At 36.7% G+C, this 23,109-nt stretch overlaps 1 long non-coding RNA gene across 1 annotated transcript; it reads left to right on the top strand.

Moving 5' to 3' along the window:
• Positions 1-459: 459 nt before the first annotated feature.
• Positions 460-22,849, top strand: LOC116782736. Its single transcript, XR_004355338.1, has 5 exons — positions 460-642; positions 6,636-6,746; positions 13,745-13,844; positions 15,012-16,069; positions 22,286-22,849. It is a non-coding gene; the product is annotated as an uncharacterized LOC116782736 (long non-coding RNA).
• The last annotated feature ends 260 nt before the right edge of the window (positions 22,850-23,109 follow it).

Genomic DNA, 23,109 nt, shown 5'->3' with positions numbered 1-23,109 from the left:
AATCTTTTATTATTCATATCTGAACTCTAGACAAAATCTAGTCTTTTATGGTTCTAGTAATCATCTAAATTCCTTGCATTCAATACATTCTAGAAACAACAAGAGAAGTCAAGCTAATAAGTCTTTAGAGCTCTGGAGACTTAAGGGGAAGAAATTAATATTTTTGGAGTAATTCTCCTCATCTAGCACCCTAATATATCTGGATTTTGTTGAAAGGGGAGAGCAAGGGTAGCATATGAAATTATTACTCATTAATATCCCAAGGAAAACAGTACTTTTGTCATATATTCTGTTAAGAAATATTTTTATATTATGACATTCTTCCCCACTGTTACACTGTTACCAGTCTAAAGTATTCCCACAGTTCAGCTGTGATAGTATTTCACTCAAACCCTTTCCATTTACTGTGCCAGTTAATTTTTCCCAGCACAGTTGCCTGCGGAGATGACCCTGGATTTCAAACATTGTTCCCAAATGCAAACACAGCTGGATGTCAAAAGAAATCAGCCCAAAATAGTATAGAACACATATTTGAAACCCCAATATACTTTTACTAGCATTTTGATGCCAGTCTCCACATCAGACCCAACAACATTTTAAGGAAACAGCAATACTGAATGACAGAATCATATTTCACTCACGGTAGGATATCCTGGGCTTTTTTCCCCTTTAAATATATTGTCTAACTTTTTGTATGAAGGATCTACTAAACCATTAAAAATATTTTCCAAGGGATGGGACTATTGTTTAGTTCAAGAACTGAACAATTCAGCTTCTCTTCATTTATTTCTTTGGGTAATTAACTTCACCAAAGTCATTGAGCTAACTTGTTTCATTCTATTTCAGTTTTAATGGGAAAATTTCTACTGATTTTTCTGTCTTTTGAATCTGTACCTAAAGTCTAACCTAAGTTCTTTCAAGCCAGAAGCTAAAAGATGAGACTGCATAGTGAGTTAGATTGAATTGATATCTCTTCAGAGAGAGATCTTACAGTCTTAAAGGTCACAAAAGCATTGGTTGGTCCCAGAAAAGCTTATGTTTAATCTTGGAATCGTACTCAGAACAGAGGATGAAATACAGGAATATTATAAGCAAGTCTGGTTTCTGTGGTCCACTGTGTGTGTTCAATTCTTCTGCCTTCTCCCAAGAGTAAACTAAGAAAACCCCAGTCTCTTTGTTTGCTTGCTTGTTTGTTTGTTTTACTGTGTGAATATGTTAGGCCCCTCCAGTTTACCTCCTGCCACTGGACTTCCTTGATGGCTGACATTGCAGCCTTACAAGTCTTTCTTTAACATTTTTTTTAGAGTTAGGAACACACAAAGAGCTCTCCTGAATCATCAGCACCACCTCCATGACATGACGGGCAGACACAGAATATGATCTCTGGGCTGGAGCCCTCTTTGCTTTACTGATGTCCCCATTGCTCTGCCAAAAGACTCTCCCAGAACATGATGCTTGGCATCATTCTGTTTTCAGGCATAAGTGTAGTCATGGCCTATTTATTCCTGCTTTCTCATGAAGTGATGATTCTCTCCCTTCACTGTGAAAAAAATGAGGTTCCTTAATCTTCTGCCATGAGAATGAGGTCTGTCTACTTTCAATCAATTTATTAGCCCTAATCCCATATGGTCAAAAGTAATTGCATTTTCTCAGATTCTGGATGAGCTCTCAGCAAGTGCTTTTAAAAGGGTAAAAACGTACTTTTTCTGGAGGCACTTCTCCAAGTGATGCACCCTTGGATGCCCTCTCTCTGTTTGTGTGGTACTGTCACACCAGCAATTCACTGTTCCTGTTGCATTGTTTGCCTTATGTAATGGCCCTTCAGCTCACAGAAAAGGTTCTGATTAGTCCAGCTCTTTGAAGCATCCAGGTTTTCTTTCTGTGAGATATAATGCTTTTTCTTTGAAAAAAAGATGTCTTCCAACTCTGAGCTATTATTATATCCATTCTATTGTATTTTGTATTTTGCTTAATAATGATCATTTCAAGGAGGGCTTCTGTCTAAACTGTGATGAACTCTACTGCTACTCTTCTTTCAGATGAACAATTCCACTTTCATGGACAAATAATTGTCCTTTACAGAACTAATTGTTATTTACACTTTCACCTGTTCTCTAATTTCTTTTTGTTTTCTACCTTATCCAGCTAATATTCCTATTGTACTGAATCAAAGGATTCATCAAAGTCCAAATCTCCAGAGATGGTCTTTTTTTGGTGTTGTTTAGAAAAGCAAAAGAATCTAACAGGCTAACCTGATGCAATCTTCTTTTAGCAATGTTTAATCCATGTTACCACCATGCCTTATTTTTGTTCTTTATCCAAGATTTGTTCAATACCTTCTGCATATTAGAGTCAAGAGATCATTTGGCCAAATTTCTGCTGTATTTTCAGCTCTGCCACAGCAACATGGAAAGGGGTAGATAAGAAATAGAAGTCTATGAAGTTTTGATCCCTTCTATTTGTCCTTCATTTTTATCCTATTTAGAATCACAGTAGTGGCAGTAAAAGGGAGACTATGGCAGTACAGTCTTCAAGATTTTCCCTCTTTCTAGAGCATATTTTTTTAATCAGTAAGCCATGAGCAAATGTTGAAATGCATTCTGAAATAAAGAAATCTTTAAGCAAATCTTTAAGCTTGGTACTTTCAAAGTAAATCCTTACATGGTAAAAAAACATGGGGCTGACAATTTTCCAAACAGATTAATTTCTCAGCTTTTCTCATGAATTATGGCCAACTTTCATCGGATGATCAGGTAAATGTGAAGTTCTTGCTACTTCTAGATTCTACAGTCTACATTCTACATTCTAGTTTATGGAGTTATAAACTTCTAATTACTTATTTTATAGTTATTTTTATTTTGCTTTTAATCTGTATTTCTATGGTATGAAAAGATCTGTAAAAAGCATTTTATTGAAGAGTAGACTATGATTTAGGTAAACAGATACTAAGTTATTAATAGTTCACAAATTTACTCCATACCAGAGTGAACATCTTTACTGATCACAAGCATTACAATAAGAATTTGAGTATAAAATGCATGAATCAAAGTGTACTATTGTGCCTTGCAAGCCTTAAACGATAGTAAGATTTTTCAGGAACTCTGGGGCTTTTTAATGATTAAGCATCAAAATGAACGGCTTAGCTTTGTATAGCTTTTAGTGTGTATAAAATGTACGCAAACATACAAAAACAAGGAAAATTTTTGTAAAAACATACATTGAAAATAAGGCTAGAAAGCCAGGGAATGATATTTTACCTGTGATACACCATGCTGATGAGAGACTCCTGTTTAAATAGTCACATCTCAGTGTAAAAAAGAGCTTTATTTTTCTACTACCCTAAGAAGGCCTCACTGAATTTCTGGTCTTCATTTCTATTCCAGACACATAGTTTTAGAATTTTTGAGATGTCTGAATGTTGTTTGATTTGCATCCAACTTGCTGACACAGACCCAGTTTTGTTGCAGATCAAATAATCTAGCTTTTTGGAGGCGAGTGATTAAGAATTCTTATTGATGATTTATACAGTCCTGAATAAACTAATTTTATTTGGCTTGTCATAACCAGCTTTAATTTTCTGTTCTGCTAGTAAAAAGCTTAGTGGTTTGTTTATTGTACTGCTGTAATGTCAACAACCTAATCTACTTTAAAGAGCAAAGTCAATATTGTATTTCATTAAAACAAATGTGAAGTTTAATTATATGTTTCAGTTAACCTTGGATTTGTGTTAGCTTTTATTCTTTTCCATAAGTAAATCTTCATTCAAAGCCTTTATGTCCTTCTTCTGTCCACATTGAAGAGCTCACAAGGAGTGCCTCTTGCAGGGCTGTTTGTGGATGTAGTAGCTGTAGTAGGACTAATAACCATTTTAGTAGATAAAAAGATGTATATGATATTGACCCATTACCCTGGCTGAAGCCAGGGCTACAAACTAGTTCTTGTTCTTGATGTCTGAAACATTTTGTGTTGAGTATCTGGTGTGATTTGGGAAGCCATAGGCTACCCTTGACACACACATGGGGTTAATTGGGATGGCACAGGACCTACAGGGAGGCCCATATGATAGCTGAAGACTGGCTATGCTGCATGTAGGCAAACAAATCAAATTCTCCCCTGCAAAATGGAGCATCTCACTCTAATCTGGAAGCCACATTAAATGAGTAAATAATTATTTGAATATTCATCTCAGGATGAAATAATCACATATGTCCTACCAAATGTGTCCTATCAAATAGTGGCCTCCAGGCTAATGAATCTATCCGTAATGAGGGATGAGATATATACTTTCCAGGTTCTGCTCTCTTGTTATTTGAACCTGGAGTGGAATTTAATCCTTCAACAGATACATAACAGGAATGTCAGAAGCAAGACCTGTGTTCTTGTTCCTGACCTGAGTTCTTATTCCTGCAGCTATAGAATATTCAGTGGAGTGGAGTACAGAGAAAAACAGTTTACTTTTTGTGGAATGCAAACCTGAATATCTATAGTTAGGCTTTTTTGTTTCTTTTACAAATAATTTAAATTAGTTTCTGTCACCATAAACACATTTTAAAAAGGAGATGTTAAAGTAGCATTTTGTTCTTGTAAATTCACCTTGATCTATAATTTAGATCTAAGCACTTCAAAAATTTGATTTTTTGGAAACCGGTTACTTCCATCTCAAATTAAAAATCTTCAAAAATATATAGACTTTCAGCTACAAGTCCAAAAAACTTATAGAAAATTTCAAAAATTTTACAAGTTTCACATTATCTTAATTCTCAAGTAATGCTGAGGCCAGAATTTTCCTAACCACAGATTACACTGAATCAGAAAGGACTTGATACAAAACTTCGCATATTATAAAGTAGGAGAGGTTCAGAGAGGGTGGTAAAACATTTAACAGCACTCTTTCTTTACTTCCAAGTTTTTACTTCTTCACAGTTTCTGAGGTACTACCATCAAGTATGCTGTCAAAATGATTGCTTAAGCTTTTGTCAGTTCAAATTATCTTTCCACCATCAAACTCTTATTGCCAGTAAGATATTGATTCAAGACAAATTTCTCCAGCCCAATTAAGATGATTCTCCTGGAGGAACATAAACTGATCAATAATGTCTATGTATAGCTCCTCCAGCCTCATACAGACCCTGAGACTCATTTAATCTATGAATGCATACAAACAACATATTAGCTATTCTCTTAAATTAGTTTTGGTGACAGTCATATATTCATTTTTACAGTAAAAGAAACTCCCTCACCTCCAAAAGGAGGTTTTTCAGTCTAGCGGGATAAGAATAACCTAACCAAGCATCACCCCTGCACAGTCTATATAAGGTCTCTTTGAAGCAACAAGAATTGACCTATGCAGGTTGGAGGATATTTCACTAAACTGGCTAGCAAAAATGAACGAGAAAAATCACAATGGACACCTAACAGCTAGGAAAAAAAATTCCCTGGTCCCACTGGTGATAACTTTATGCTCTATAGCATGAGAGTTGATTACCCCTATCATAATGGCAACATACATAATGACAAATGTTATTAGTGGTCATAAAGTTATCCAACTCTAGAATTTCTGCCACAGTATTTAAATCAAATACCTCCTTCAACGATAAAACACAAATTGCTGGAAACGGATCGCATACAGATGTATATATCTTTTTTTTCTTTCTAAACTCACTTTCAATTTAATTTAACCGTGATTTTCCCTATGCACCATGTCCTTCATAATTTTCACAGTAAACCCCCTACTTTCTTCTTATCCAACTGAGAAATTTCAACCTTTGGGACTCATCTATTTATGTTCTTTCTATTGTTATTTATTTTGCCCCATGGTGAGTTTTATAATTTCACGTATGTTTTTCCTAATGTTGGGTGACCACTTTTGGATTAAGAACTACAGAAGTGTACTATTGCTTATGGCCTTTGAGTGTAGTTGGCTTATTTTTGGCTTTAGAGATTTTAATCTCTTTTAGAACACTTGCCAAGTTATTCACAATAATCTCAGGTTATTTTCTTTAGAAAATTCCATATGAATAAAATACACATCTGAAAAACTTTGACTATTTTGTCCATTATTACAGGTCATAATCCCTTGGTCTTTTTATACTAAAATAAAAAAATAATATTTAACTATCAGGAGATTGAGTTTGTTTTAAATAATTTACACTAGTATTTTTCCCTGTCTGTTGATTCAAAGGAATGAAATGATACCACACAGATGACTATTTTTTACTTTTAATTTGTGGTATTTTTGATTATTCTGTGGTGGTTAATGCTGCTGATAATAATATAGGCCAAAACACTGCTCTTTCCATGCTATGAAATGAAGATCATTACTTCATGAGTAGTGTGTTCACAAGTGGAAAGAAAATTTCACTTCAGGTAATAAAAGTTACCACTGACAGTGAGCCAAAATTTTGATTATGTGACTCAGTGCAGGTCGTCCAAGATCAGTGTTGCACTGCTCTTAAGTCTAATAGAGAATAGGTCCTGGTAAGTCCTCTGATGAATGTAGAGAAAAAGGTGGATAGAATTCAAAGCATTGCATTTAATCAATAAGATGTCAGAGGCCAATATGCTTGTTGATGTGTCCTCTCCTGGGGTTTTCATGATCATGTATTTTCTGGAATAACTTTATGTCTTTCACAAAGCTTTGCAGACCAGATCACTCTTAAGAAGTCACAAATGCTGAATGAAATCACAAAATGGAATAAGTTTGCAAGTGGAAAACACCTTATATGTGACATTATGCAGAATAAAAGGTAGGTCCCACTAAATTTCTGGGTTTGAGCATTCCTCCCCGACTTCTGGAAGTCTGGAATTTTTTCCAGTTCTTCAGTTCAAGTGTTAGCTGCTGGAACCAGCTCCTTTGGCCCAATGTCTCAAGAGATTGGACAATTACTCAGGTATCAGTATTATGACTTCCTTTTTGAATTTTAAGATAAGTGGCTAAATGTAATGCAATTAAAACAAAAATCTATACAGGTTTTCATGACAGCGATTCTGGTTTCCTGGATTTATTGAGAAAATAAAAGGCACTGTTTGTAGTTTGAGGTGCCATGGCTGATCCGTATGAACAAGAAAACAAAGCATTTCTAAAATGTGTATGCTGAAAAGTGAGCCTGCAGAGAATAGAACAGCACTGCAGGGTGCCCTGCCTACTTTGTCTTATTGATGTTATGTCAGATATGGTCAGAAGACAAGGAAAAGGATCATTTTTCTAACCACTGCCACTGTAGACTCACTGTGGAAACTAAAAGCTAAAATATGATCTTTCTGGCTCAGGAATCAATAACAGCAATAAAGCATTTACAGGTCATACACTTCCCCTGATCGCACCTGTATCATTCAATTGTGAGAAAAATTCAGCCTTCATTTACATCTGAGGAAGACGGCTGGTCTACTGCTACCGTTTCACTGAAATAACTGGAATTCAACAGCATTATACTAATTTATCTCATGGACTACAAATCCCTCATCTTTCATGGGAAGGCTCAAAGGCTGAGTTGAGGCATTCTCCCAGTAGAGTTGCACAGGATTCGACTGGATAACATATTCTTTTTAAACCTTGTTGTAAACTATTGTGTGATGTTGCACTCTTCTTTCATGTTCAGTGCTTTTCCCAGCGTATGCTTACATCTTGCACAGGGTCTCCTATGTAAATCCCTCACTGATCTCACAGGCCTGGTCAAAGCCCACTGGTGCTTTGAAGATACTGAAGAAAAGGTGCTGGAGAAGTGCACGATATTAATAGATGCTACCATAAGGCTACATCAAACCCTATGTTGAAGAATAGTCTTGGTATTTTACTGTCATCTGAGACTTTTGGAGCAGCAGTAGCTCAAAGATTTTGTTCACACAAGTCTGGAATGAAAATTAATGGATAACAAACCTATCACTCCAAAAGACCCCATTTTATTATAATATCCACACTAGATAAAACTTGGTGTTAGAGAAACTTCATGAAATCCTCAAATCAATACATATAAGCAGCTGCCGTCCATTCCTGAGCATCAAGGGAAAAGGGATTTGCTGAATATATGATTCTCTTTCATTGTGTCTTTAAGACCTCTATTCTCTGATAGTGGGATGAAGAGAATTTCAGAGTTATAATTAGATTAGATTCTGCAGAAGTGAACTTTACCATATGGATTGCAGTTAACTCCTCCTGACAGTTAGAACCAAGTGCAGAGATGAACGATGTCATACTTGTTAAACACAAAAGGTCAGATTCAAACCACAATTTCAGTGCCAGAAATAAGGCTTCCAAGGAGGATTCGGTTGTGTATGCTCCAAATTTCAATCTTGGAAAGCCCATTCAGCTGCCTACTCACACTAGAAGCTGAACTCTTGGAGGGCTCCTCTTCTAATGTCCCTCTCTATATCCTACCAAATGACCTCAGGTGGGTACATGACTCCCTAACCCCTTGCATAAAGCACTCATGGGACAGGTATTGGGCTTTTTCACGAGAAAAAATATTGTGATGCTCCAACCTGGCTTGTCTGGACAAAAGAATTCCAAAGAAAGCAGTTATGTTTTAAATAAAAATTCAACATTTTCTTTGTTAATTAAAACCAAAGCATGGAATAATTCCTTGGCTGATATAAACTGTGATTATTGTGCATAGCAATTTATACTAGATGAGTGTTGCACTCTGGTAGTCTTCTATTGATTTGTACATGCAAGAGACATTTTAAGCAAATGTGTTCTGTCATTAGAGTAATGCATTTAATAGTAAAAAATAGGTGTTTTTTAAAAATTATTTTTAACTGTACTCAACTTGTCTCAAAGGAATTTCTTTTAACAATCTATAAAGTTTTTATAGCTCTTTAAGATCATAAAATGGCATTTATTTATACGTAGTAGGTGTACTTGTTCTACTGGTATAGCAATGAATTGGAAAATATTTGTGTTCTTTCACACTACTTTTTCCAGTAAACTCACTATTTTAGCATTTTTCTTCCTTTGAATTTTCTTTTTTGTATACATGAATATCTCAATAGATAAGAATGGTAATGTTATTATACTTATACATTTATTTTTATTATTACTAATTACTGGTATTTCTATTTATCAGTAGGCCTTGCTCTAAACCAGCAACATTTGTTTCAGGAAAAGTACATTGCATGCAAATTCTAATTATTTTTTAAGTGGTAGAGTGATTTCTTTGTCTGTCCCTTTGGTTTCCGCTGAGAAGCAACTCATAATTTAAGCACTTTACCTTTATCCTTTCTTTTCCTCTCTCTTTTTCTGTGCATTTTCTTGCCTGTTTCTGATGAATCCAGATTTTTTCCACAGTTTTTCATGGATTGATGACTGATTCCTGGTGAAGAGTAAGCCTGAGTATGCACATCAAAGTGGTATGAGATGCATCTAAACTCACTTTTAACATATAAACATTGGTCCATTTAGGTTAAACTTGACACCGAGCTGCTTCTGTTGCTGATTAAGAGATATAGGCACCTCCATAAAATGTCATTCTTATTTCTTACTGAACATGCCTTTCATGAGTATTACTCTCTTGGATCACATCTGAATATGTAATCAGGGCATGGATGTTAAGGTCATTCTATAAGACTAAGTTAATGGGAAATCTATAAACCCATTCTAGACTAAATTAAAAAATTGGGTAAATGAGAACCTTTAATTTTTGTAGGTACTATAGACCCAGAATAACCTAATGTCTTTTATCCATTTGGGGCCATGGAGCTGTGACAGCAGTACATTAGACTCGATGGCTCCACAGAGAAGGTCGTGTTCCTACCCTCCAATGAAGGGCAGGCCTTGGTCTGATTTGTTTCCATATAGATAAATCACTTTCTCTCCAAATCACAGTGGTCCCATCCAAGCTGCCAGCTGGCAATAGTCCCTTGGCTATGTCCTGACCACTCCTATATATTATCTGAAGTACTGTTAGGTATCTTGAGTCAACCCCCCCCAAAAAAAATCTGGAAGCACCTTGACTCTTAAGCCTTACGAATGATCCTGGGTCAGTGTTTGAGTCATGTGCTAGTCCTGTCTTATTTGCTACTGTTTATGTAGCTTTTAGGACTATGAAGGAACAATTTATTTAAAATTCTTTCATTGTACAGTCTTTCTTTTTGTATGAGTGAGCGTTTTCAAAGACACAGGACAGGAAAAGATGAAAATGTATGTAAATAACTGTAGACAACGTTCGCTGTGACCAGAATTCAGTCTAACAAGAAGGAAGAGTGACATTCAGAAAAGGCTGAGATATGTTGTCTATACAGACAGGAAATATCATTTCAGATTTGTATGCAAGTCCTCTGAAACAGGAACATAAAAGTGTACCTGCTTCTCGTTGTATGCTTTCCCTGATGACAAACACCAAGCTGACAAACTCTTTCAACTCTTTATCCACTATCCAATAATATGATTAACGGAAATCCTCTTGTTGCTATTACCAGAACTAATTTTATCATTTGTCCAGCCTCTCTGGGGTTCATTCTGAGACGTTCTTTTGCATAACAGAGGTATAGTTATTAACATCTCTGATGTCCCCTTTCAACTTTTTATTTGCAGTTTTGTAAATTAAGAGTTCTCCAAATTTTTTGGTAGTGCAGATTTAATAAAAAGCTCTTTTCTCCTGCTTTCTCAGCTGGTCTGTCTCACAGTGCAATGAGGAGAAAAAACCTCTCATTGTCTGTAGCCTTATGGACAGCCAACTAATTCATCAACCTTTTTAGTTTTGAAGGAGAAGCAATTTGTAGACCAGGCGATAATGAAAGACGGAAGATAATGGGCAGTAGCTTAGATTTAGAGATGTGTTTGTTTTGGAGTCCTGTGATCCAGCACTTCTGTCAATTTAAATTAACTTCTTACATCATGTCACTTGATCACAGCACAAGTTATGGACATTTACCATCCTGTGAAGGAGGCTGCAGATGGCAAGTGATAAAACCATAAGGATCTCCCTCTCAACAGTTTGTCACGTTTTGTCCTTAGCTCCAAAATTTGGAAGGTGCATAGTGATATTAGTCGACTTGGGCTACACAGCTTCCCTCAGAGTTCAGATTAGTTGGTTGAAATGTACTGTCATGGCTGTTCTATTCCCACTGAGTCTACTGCCTTTGAATGGTCCAGACATACAGGCTTGTTCGGAGCTGGCTCATCTATACATAGCATGACAGTATGCTGTGAATCTTAACTATTACCAGAGTGATTTGCTTAGCATCGTGTAAAAATCCTCAGCCTGGGATGGGAGCAAAACTCACTGTCTCTGGCTCCCACCACAGTACTGCAAGCATGAATCTATCCATACTAGATTTTTAGGTTATGTACAAAGTGAGAAAAAAGATCAAATAATCTGGAAGTTTATATAATTGTTATTTTGTATTCTGATTTCTGCCTCACTGTATCAATCTCTACCAAACACCAAGAAATTAATTACCTGGCATTAAAACATGTGAGCGTGTCTGACATTCTGGCTGATGGCCTTTAGAAAGGATAGATATGCAATCAATAAAAGCTTTCTTCTCTCTAAGTGAGACTAGGATAAAGTGTCACTACAATCTACAAATCTTCACCTTTTTGGCTTAGACATGTCCCACTAATAGTAAAACAAAAGCAAACAAAACTGAAGCATCTACTTTCCTGAGAGATTACCAAAATGCTTATTTAGTCATTTAGACATTTCACCTGAGAAGATACACGTCTGTACTCTTTTTCACTTATCTGTCAGTAAACTAGGGGTAGAAGTACTGGTAATGATAAATTGATTTTAGTAAAAATCCTGGATGTCCCTGAAGAGCATCTTGTTTCATTTTTCGTCTTATTTTTTATTTATCTATTACTGAAATTTCAACCTTTAAGCTTTAGTTCAAAACAGTTAAATTTCCTTTCTCGTGGAGGAGTGACAGGCACTTTTTTATATTTCTTGTTATTGAGAAGAAACGATTCCCTTTTTCATTATGTAAATAGAAGCAGAAATAATTAGGAAGTATGGTAATAATATATGCAAATCCCAGCACTAACAGTTTGTGAGATGCTCGTATTTTATGTGATAGCAAAGAGCCTTTGACTTTCAAAGCACATAGATACAGTATGCTTTGTAGGGCTAGGAGGAAAAACTCTAGATGATACACTCAATTACCTTCCTAACAAAAATAAAAATAAAGAAAGCTACCTTATGATTCTCTTAAATTTATTTTTTTTACATAACAGTGATGAGAACAGATCTTCTGGGTCAACTTATCTCATTTCCTGGTATTACAGGCTGCCATGTCAAATATTTCTTTTCTGCAAATTGGTGGAGAATGAGCTTTTGCTTTCATGTCTTCTTTTGAAAAGTTCTTCATAAATTCTTCATGCTAAACACTTTCACAATTTTTGGCAAAAATTGGTTCCAGTCCTGAGGACAACTTTCATTTAGCATAAAAAATTATCTGTTTCTTTCATAATTTATTTATACTGGGAAAGCAATCAAAAGTCTTTAAGGCTTCTATTTTTCTATACTAGACAAAGTAAGCTGTTTTTATCTTGCAGTTAGCTTGTTTCTGAAAGTCTTGACTTTTCTTCCAGTCCTTGAATATGCAGGGATGAAAATTTTGTCCAGAATCCCAGTAGGTGCTTTTTTAGTGTCTTGTTGATTTGCTGTAGCAGTTTCTGGAAATATTGATCTAACATAGCTGGCATTCATTAACATCTGTTTATAATTACATATGTGGTTGAACCTTACCTTTAACTGCACAAAGTTCATTTTTGTGACTCTTACAAGAGCCTTAAAACAGAGTAGCAATCCCTTGGTGCCAAGTTCTAGATGACTAATATCTTTCTCATGCATGTCTTATGAGAGATGCCCAGAGACTGAGATTTCCGCAGGGGGGTCTAAGTCCGTGGCCATGTCTATGCACCTTTTTTACCTTGGAGCATAGAATGCACCATTAAGTAGGTGTCCAAAGATCAGAGATTCAGTAAGACACATTGAAGAATCAGAAAATGTATTATGGAAATGATAGTTTAACAGATGCTGCTTCCATGTGAATCTCTCGTATGTAAGCCTGAAACATAGGGAGCAAAAAGGTGGTCTAGAGTTACCCTCTCCAATTTTCCCTCCATCCTTGTGTGAAGTGCAGTGAGAGAATAAATAAAAATCATGCTCACTCTGTTCACACCCTCAAAACCTATCAGGATTTGTCTCCTTATCAGCATTGCTTTTTCTGAGCATACATCATTCATATAATTTTTTTGTCAAATCCTGAGTCCCTGAAGGATTAGTGCTCACTTTTAAAAAACTAATATGAACTCAAATTTACATTTCCCATTTCACTCTTCCTTTCTAAGTACAGTGTAATTCAGACCTATTTGACTGATATAAATTGCATTTTAGAACTAGCTAGTTAATTATGCTAGAGACAGACATTTCAAAAAAGAAAATAAGATGGAGGAAAAGTAACAGATTTGACTCACTAGAATGTAGTCCCTATGTTACAAAGAAGCTGTAACTTTTAAGCAATCTTTAAGAATAAAGTCAGTCCTTCAGGCGTAACTTAGTTTAACATTAAATAAAGCAGAATGAAATAACATTTCTTCAGGTTTGGTGAAATGAAAAATTGAGGCAAGGAAATATTATGTACAGCTGAGTCAAAAAATGTTTTTTCAGGATCTTCAGCTACAATACTAAACAAAAATAAATGAAAATTTATTAATTTTGCTCCCTGAAATGCTTTGCTTTCAGTGGAATTTTTAAACTCTTTGTCTAACCACTTTTTTTTTTTTTATTTCACTTGCTGTTTGTAGAAGTATTTTTCTGGATTAAGGTCTAAAGAATTCACATGACCATGAAGCAGTGCTTCCCCTTAATCTTCTTCCGGGGTGAGAAGCAGATCACAGCATCCAAGTGAGGTTCATCTTGGCCTCGGCAAATAGCTTTTACCGCATCTTCTGATGGACATGAGATAATATGTTCAAGCAGCACATGTAACCTAGCTCTCATGCTTGCAGCTAAAGAGAAGACTTTCAAGCTAACAGTGCCCCTTACTGAATCTGTGATCTTAGGGCATTTACGTAACTGCGTATTTCAAGCGGTTTGTATCTAAAAGGATGAGTGCTAGTTACTATCACTGCGGCCTTGTTATGATTACAAATGAGATTTCTACATTCCCAAAAGGAGTTTAACTGCTTACTCTGGTTGATTTCAAGGGAAGCCCAGGATTTAATTTCTGTTGACAGTTCTTAAAATTCTGTCCTGCTTAATTAATGTCTGTTCAGGGCTTTGAACATGTTAAAAGTGTGTATAAATGTGAAGTATTCTTGCTGTTCACGAAATATCCACGTGGCAGGTTGAAATGAACTTATGTGAGCCATTAACAAAGTCTTATGAAGAAGTGATTAGATGCTTGGAGGTGAGGCATTTTTCACAAACAATTTACACACTGAAACAGAAATAGAAATCACAAAATATGCAGACTGTGACAAATAGTTCAAGCAGCTATAGTTGTTTAGGTAGTGCTTAGGTGATATGGATTAGAAAAGTGCTCTTTTGGACTTAATGAAATTCAGTTTATGTAAAAAAAATCAGAGAAGAAAAATTTGAATTCCTAATTTCCTCTATAGAGATTAAACAATGGTTTAGCACATATGAATTTTCCTCATAAGTGCTGAATCACCCTACTTTCCCAAGTGTATCAGTAGAAGGTGGTGGATGTTCAGCATTGTTGAAAAATCAGGTCACCTTTGTAAAAGATTGTGGGAGGCAATTTCAAAAGATCTCAACATGAAGTTGTGAAAGCACAAAGAGGGTGGAAGCGTACAGAGGTTGGAAGCAAGGACAGGTAGCCTGGATGGATACAAAAACCCTATCCAGTTATGCAATTAATAACTTAGGAAAGCTAAAGCCCATCCAGAATTATGTCTAGCTTGGAATGTCAAAGACAAGAAGAGCTTCTATAAGTGCATAGCTGACAAAAGGAAGACTAGGGAAAATGTGGTCCCATTGCTTAACTAGAGAGGGGACCTGGTTAGACAGGATATGATTGAATACCTTTCTTGTCTTGGTTTTTACCAGCAAGACCACACTTCAGGTCCCAGATCCTAAAGACCAGTTCCAGGCTAGAGCAAGAAAATTGCTTAGTGGAAAAGAACCAGGTCACAAAATACTTAGCAACTTGAACATGCATAAATTCATGGGCCCTGATAGGATGTACCCAAGAACACTGAGGGAGCTGGCAGATGTCACTGCAAAGCCACTCTTGGTAGCCTTTGATAAATTGTGATGATGGGGAGAAGTGCCTGAAGTCTAGAGGAAAATAAGTATCACTGTTACCTTCAAAAAGGAAGACCCAGGGAACTATAGGATGGTCAACATCACCTCAATCACTGGGAAGGTGAAGGTTGGAAAACCATTTCCATGCACAAGAAGGACAAGAAAATCATCAGGAATGGTCAGCATTCCTTCACCAAGGGGAAGTCATACTTGACCAACTTGATAAACCTGTATGATAAAATGACTGACCTGGCAGATGAGGGGAGGGTAGTGGGCATTATCTACCTGGACTTTAGTAAGGGCTTGATACTATGTCTCGTAAGATCCTCATAGACGAAATGTTCATGTAGGGGCAGTCTATCCTCAGCAAGTTTGCTGATGACAAAAACCTAGGAGGAATGGCCATCCAGATAGACCACAGAAGACTGGAGAAATGGGCTGACAGGAATCTCGGGAAGTCCAACAAGGAGACATGCAAAATCTTACACTTGCGGAGGACCAAGCCCACTCATCAGCGTATACTAGAGGTCACCTATCTGAAAAACATCTTGGAAAAATATCCTGGTGGACACCAAGTTGAACATGAGCCAGCGCTTGGTCCTTGCTACAAAGAAGGCAAATAGAATCCTGGGCTACACTAGGCAAAGTATTACCACTAGATCAGTGGAGGTGATCCCTCCTCTCCACTAAGCACTGTTGAGATCAGCGCATCGGTGGTGTTTCCCAGTTAAAAGAGACTTGGACATACTGGAAAGAGTCCAGTGTAGGGCATCAAGACGATTGAGGGACTGGAGCAACTCTCTTTCCTTCTATGAGGAAAGGCTGAGAGAGCTGGGACTGTTCAGCCTAGAGAAGAGAAGGTAATTCCAATATTTATTATTTTATCATAATTTTATTTATTTATTTATTTAAGTTCAAAAGAGCTGCATCGTCTTCCTAAGTGGTTTTGTGTGGGGTGGGTTTCTTTGCTTTGGTTGGTTGATTGGTTGGGTTTTTGTTTCTTTTTTAATAAAAGCGTAATGGCATAATGGATTTAACCACTAGGTTGGGTTGGGTTTTTTTAGTTTTTGGGGTTTTTTTTTACCTCTTTGTTTATAAGAGTCTTTTTAGCCATATTTTTAAAATCTGAATCTAGATAAGATGTCCACAGTTCCTCTTAATTTTGGAATACATAGCTTCTTCTGAGAACCTTAAGAAAGAGAAATATCAGCTAATTGACCATTTTTGAAATGATAGAATAATATTCAATTAGGATTATTTCAGCAGCTGTTAGATGTCAGTATTGTTCCATGGAAGTACAATTGGAAGGAGACTTCTACAGCTGTAAGCAAGATAGCTCTTCAACTGTGAAGTTTGGAAGAGCTAGCTTTTGGTGTTCAGCACCTCATCTATTAACAAGAGACTTTGAATTACATACTCAGTGGAGCGGTAATCATTAGAGCAGACTCAAGATGCACAATAGAGATTTAATTTCACTGGAACTGTTCCTAATGAAATTCTGTATGGTGCAGACTATTTGAATTACAATTTTGGATGGACCAAAAAAAGATATATGGAAAAAAGTGGTGTTGTCTAAAAATAATCATTAAGATTGATTTCAAAAATTAAAACCAGATAGGATTCGTGGGTTGGGTAGACTGACTTTTTTTTTTCAATACATAATGTATTTAACCTTTCTGTTTCTTTCATGTATTTGGTTTTCTACTGTATGTATAATGAAATATCTTATTTTTTTTTCTTAAGCTTTGAACAGTGCTGTATAATACCTTGGGGAGTTCTCCAAGGTTATTAAATCCATTGCTTTGCTGCAAGTTACTAAAGGCCACACTAACTCTTTCTTCTGTTTGGAAAGCGCTATAATATTTCTGGTCTTCAGCAATGAATAATATGATTAGTACCTTAGGGAATACAAACAAAAACATTTGCAAAGTACATTTTCCAATATTTAAAAGTGTAAGCCAATTCTCAAAACAAAAGTTGAATGTTCTTGAACACTGTCTAATAACATTAACCTAAAATCACTTGGTTTAATTGCCCTGTTAAGCAGTTTATTGCATTACTTATGGGATAATAGAATGAGTTCAAAGTGGGTTCATTGCATTATCTTATAAACAATGTAACACATCATTAAGCAAGATGATAGAAATCAATGTATTTTATAAGAAACAATTATGAAGGCTCCTGTAAAATCTCTAATGTAAGTAGGAGAAAGACCTCACTGTGACAAGGGAAAAAAGGCCTCTGTGAGGATAAATAGACAAAGCAAAGTCAAACTATAATTCCCCATAATCAAATTAGAAGTAAAGTTGTCCAAAACTGTTAGATTTCCTCTAGTCTGATATGCTGCCCTAAGTCTTCACCCAGAAGTACACGGAAATTTCTTTCTTGGCTTACAGATAATATTTCTAACAGGTATCTTGTCAGTTTTCTTCTTACTGAATTTAGCACACATGTGTGACAATCTTCCAAGCCTCCACCTTGCAAACTTATGATGATCTACTTTGACTTGTGTGTCCAGAGGGAATGCAAATAGAAATGTTCAGGACAGCCCAAAGAGAGAGGACAGCTGATCCAATCTACTCTGGAAGAAATAATTTCATGTTGTCTGAGGGAGCTGACAGTGCAGAGAGAAATATTGGTTCAGTATCACCTTAGTGACCCTCTGCCTGGTCTATCTGCCCTTTCTTGTAATGACATCTTCACACTTTTTTCACTACAACCTTGGGAATTTATACACCTGTTGTATGAATGAGGGGATTAATTTTGTTCTCCACCCCTTCAGAAATGAGAACAAACAAAAATACTGGAAAATTTCTCCAGAGATCAGAGTCAAAGTGAGCGTGGTTCAGTGATCCTAAATGATCTGCAAAGCATTTGGTTGCTGAGCTCCAGAGTCTGAAGGTGATGCGGGGAGAGAGTCTAGGAGATGTCAGACCCCCTGACCAAATGCCTGTCCTACATCAGAAACATTTCATGCTCTGCCTTTACTATTGCTACTACAATGCTGACCATCTCACTCACAGCATGTGCACTGGCATTTCCATGTGCACATGAGGGGGTTTCAATTAATCAAAGCAATTTTCAGAGTTGGGAACTAGTGGAGAAGTGATTAGCTTCATACGTCTACTTCTTTCCTGGTTTGCAACTCAACTGAGCTGTGCAGAGCTCAGGGTCTAACTTTGCTAAAGAACATTTTACTCTGGTAAAGGTGAGGTCCTCACTTGAAGAAACACTGATGTAACTTGGCTTGCAGTGAAAATATAGTTTAGTTTCCTCCCAGTAAACTAAACATTTATTCTCTTAGAAATTTTGGATATATTTCAATAAGTGAAAATAAAACTCCCCTGTAATACAAGAGTTGTTTGGGTTTTTTTTTGGTGGAAAATTCTTAGGTGCGAGGAACAAGCTCCAATAAAAAAGATTTGGCCAGAAATAATGGCAGTGGTATTTATCTGAATGAGAAACAAAATCTCTCTATATCATCGATGGTTTCCAGAAAAAATCTTCTCACGTGATGAGCACTGCACAGTCTTGTTCACCAAAGTCATGGTTTATTAGCTATAAATGTTTGTGAGAGTGTGAGGAAACTGATTGGTTTCACATGTACTACTTGTAAGACCATCAGATAACAGTCTTTTTTTAGTACTTCAATAAAGTAACTTTAAACAAAATGTCTTGATCTCCTGTGACTAATCTACCCTGCTATGTATCTCCCTCTGAGATTTATCTTTTGACCAGATTTATAGTTTTAGTTAACCTCAGCTTCAAACATCATCTATCCTGATCCTGCAGTAGAGGCAAATAGGATCTCTCCTACTCTCCTGCAATGGCTGTTGGAAGCAATCCCTGACCTTTCTCTGTGATCCTGTTAGGGTTCAAATAGAGCCATGCCACTATTTGGAAATTGGTAGTGCAACAAAGATAAATGATGCTACTATTATTTGCATTTCTTCACTGAAAGGATTGTCAAGCACTGGAAAAGGATACACAGGGAAGCAATTAAGTCACCATCCCTAGAGGTATTTAAAAGATGTGTGGATGTGGCACTTAAAGACATGGTTTAGTGGTGGACTTGGCAGTGTGAGGGTAATAGTTGACTTGATGAGCTTAAAAGTACTTTTCAACCTAAATGATTCTGTGATTCTTTTTTTCCTCTAAGAGTAAAGAAAACCTGAGGTCAGTAGATGAACACTTTGAGTCTATTCCATGGCGTGAAGAGCTAAATGTCAGGAAAAAGGGATACTTTGCACATACACATGTATACATATAGATGATCCATATGTGCATGGCAAATCCAACACTTTTGGGATTTATCAGATTCTCAGTGCCTGTGATACATGCAGGATTTGGGCATAGCAGGCAGTCTGATACAGGGTATACCATAGTTTTTCAGATTTATCCATATTGGAAATCCTGATGTTATGTTACCAAAATGTTAACTTCTCAGTTCTAGTATAAGCTCTGAATGAATGCTATCCTGATCTTTAAAAATCTGACCATTTTCAAAGACTCGATGTTAATGGGGTCACTGAACAGGCAAGTATATCTAGCTTGCTTCCATTTTTATGGGCATTCAGTTTGGAAGCAATCCCTTTGTGAAACAGGAGGCTTAACTCCCTTGTCTTTACCCTTCCCCTCAAACAAATAACTATGTTCAGCAGCAAGTCACTGAAACAAGGATCCCCTGACATACTTGCTTTTGAAAGAGTTTGCAGCTTTAACTTTAGTTGCAAACCTCCCTTGAAGAGTCTTCTATGTAAGTGATATTAAATTGATAGGGAAGTTTGGCCTCAAAGAAGCTAATAGTGAAGTGCCCTTTACAAAAGCGAGACAAAGATTTTACTGTCTGTATTAATAGTCAAAGCCTCTGTATTGACACTTCTACAACTCAAAAAGTTATGGACTATTACTGCACTATATTTTACAAGTTATTTCGAATGAGCTAGTACTTGCTTGAAAAAAGTAACATTAATCTTAGTTTGCTTCTTTGAAATCAGTGATTTGACTTCAGCTTTGCCAATGGGGATTACTCAGGAAAGGTCTGACATGCTTCCAGAGAAAGAAAATTCTACTGGCATCAGGTTAAAATGTCACATGAGCCTGAGCAATCCACATAGGTTTTGAAATTGCTCTTCTCTGCTGTTGTCTGGAAGAAAATAATCGTAAAAATTCAATACTTTCCCTTTTTATGGGTTTATTTTTATTTTTAGAACACAATTTCATTATTTGAATTAGGCTTCAATTGTCTAGTTTTAGCCCTCATCCTTGGCATGACATTAAATACAGTTTCCAGCATTAAAAAGCTAACACAATAGTATGGTTGTTAGGGTATCTAAAAGTTAAACAATTGTAAATAGGCAAAATTGGCAGCAGATTCTACTGTTCCATTTTCATGCAAAACTGCTGAAGGATTTCAGTGCAACTTTTTCTGAGATCATAGTGTTAAGAGCTTCCATATGGGGTTAAAAAAATTTTCCAGCTGTATCTTGTCTCAGACAGTGGCCAGCAGTGGATGTTAAGGAGAATAGTATAAGGATATTAATTCATTAAATTGAAATGTCTGAAGCCATCTTGTCTGTGTGTCAGATAATAAGTCTATGGAGCTGCTCCTGAGCTGCTTTGTGTTCAGCTTGGAATAGTGATATAAAGAAGTAGTTATTTCAGCTTGCCATAACTGAATTGCAGTGCTCAAGAGGAGATCAGTACAAACAGCTTTCAGGTACACTTTAGCACCGGGAGGGGAAGGTAGTAAACACCTCCATACCTGCCTTTTCAGAACCTCAAACCTTGGCAAACATATAGTGATACTCCCCCAACAGATGCCCTGCCAGCTCCACCCTGGGCTGGAGACTGTAGATGGAGCTGCAATCCGTAAGTGCAAGCTTTTATCAACACAAAAGCCCTGTTTATTCATCATATAATAATTCAACGGGAGTATTGGCTTAGGGTCCACCTGAAAACTGAATGCCACAGTTTACCTTTAAAACAAATAGAGCTGTATTGGCCCCAGGGAGACTGAGGCAAAGGGGAAAACTAATTGGAGTAAGACAGTGCCAGTAGTTTTCTCATTATTTTTTGTGAACAGGAATGGAATTATACAACATGCCCATGTGCTAAAAAACAGTGAATATTTTTTTCTGAAGGGCATCCTTCATCCAAACTCCACCTTTTCACATTTTAAAGGAGATAAATTTAGTACATTTCTATAATTTGTGCCAGCCAGCACAATGAAAGCCCCTTACAAGCCTTAATGAATTTAGCTTTTTGCATTTCAACATAAAGAGGAGCATAACAGAAGAAAATTAGCATAGTTACATTAAATGAAGCACCTCAGTGAATGGTGTACTCAGCATTTTAACAGGTAGCAGAGGTGAAAAACTGAGTTTTTCAGCATTTACAGTATCCACAGTCTGGATTTAGTGGACAAAAAAAATAGATAAAAAATTATAAAAGTGTATATTATCTCAAGGGCACCAAATAGAGAAATCTTGCTTGTCCTGTGTATGTTGGTACGTTGGAAAAACTGTGCTTAAAGCTCAAACAGCAAATTGGAAAATTGCTTGGTACCTGAAAAAAAAGTAATCTTATCATCACCAGGAGAGTGAAACTTCCACAGAAGCCTTTCACAGAACAATCAGTTACTTTATCCAGTTCAGTGGCTTATGAAAAACTGATACATAAGCTTCATAATAGACTTAATATTTTTGGGGTTGCCTGATCTCACATGGTGCATGCAGAAAGAGTTCAGAGTAGAGGCTTACAGTGCCCAACACTACTCTCATTCACAAAGTCCAAATGAAAAGGGATTTGCATGGAAGCAATAGGCAGGTTAAGAGCAAGGATGAATCTTCTTTTTGACTTGCAAGCAGGGAATGCGGTAATTTGTGGTTTCTAACCATAATCTATGAGCTATTCTGCAACAGCCTTGCTAATACAGGCATGTAGGCCTTAAAGTGTGGTCTACAGGTCACTCTAGCATCATGAACAACAAAGTCTTGTGCGTACAGCATATTTCCTGTATTCTCTAATCCAGATGGGCTGCTGAAATGCTGTATTACTCCTGTGTTTCTTTCCAGCTCCCCCTGCTCACACAGAGAGCTGCAGAAGCTGGGTAACAGGCATTGAGAATGCCAGCTGTGAAACGAAGGAGAAAGAACAGGAACTGCTTCATGCTGTCTGTTTCCCTTAGTTTTGGCCGTTTTTTTAAGTGATTTCACACTGTGGCTGTAACATGTGGAGAGAGATATTTGATTATCTTGACCTTTCACAAGCTTTTATACAATGAATATTTGCATATACACAAAGATAAGTACGGGAATGTAGGTAAAGGTATGTGTGTAGATCCATGTATTCATTCACATAGAAAACCACCTAAAAGGGAGATGGAAAGTAACTCTCTTGTCTCACTGCATCAGACACTCCAGTCACAGAAAGTCACTGACACAGATATAAAAACATATGGTCCCTGCTCAGTGTTCAGGGCTTTGTTAAGTCCCTGTTACCCAATGACTGGATAATTCATGCACATAAAAAAAAGAATTAGGATAGACAAGCATCAAATCCATTGTTTGTGTAGGCTGCTGTCGGTCTTTTCTTGTCTTGTGGTAGCATAGATTTAGAACCTCTGGACAAAAATAAAGTTTTGTACGTGAAAAGGACCATTCTCCTGCATATTCACTCCAAACTTATCCAATGAGAAGTTGAAAGGCTGCTTAGTTTTATCAGCACTAACATGTGCAGCTGTATAAACCTGCATTAGCAGGTTTCTTGTCAGCCCACAACAGCCTCATTTTTAAATGATCCCTACTTCCTCAGGAAGTGCATTTGAAACTAACATACTTAAAAATTTACTTCAAATGAGGAAAAAAGATGTTTTTGTGGTAAAACAATGGTGTAAGCA

The sequence above is a fragment of the Chiroxiphia lanceolata genome, chromosome 2 (assembly GCF_009829145.1).
Source record: "Chiroxiphia lanceolata isolate bChiLan1 chromosome 2, bChiLan1.pri, whole genome shotgun sequence".
Lineage (NCBI taxonomy): Eukaryota > Metazoa > Chordata > Aves > Passeriformes > Pipridae > Chiroxiphia > Chiroxiphia lanceolata.
Note: the sequence above shows the minus strand (reverse complement) of the source record. Positions and strands in the feature narration are given on the sequence as shown.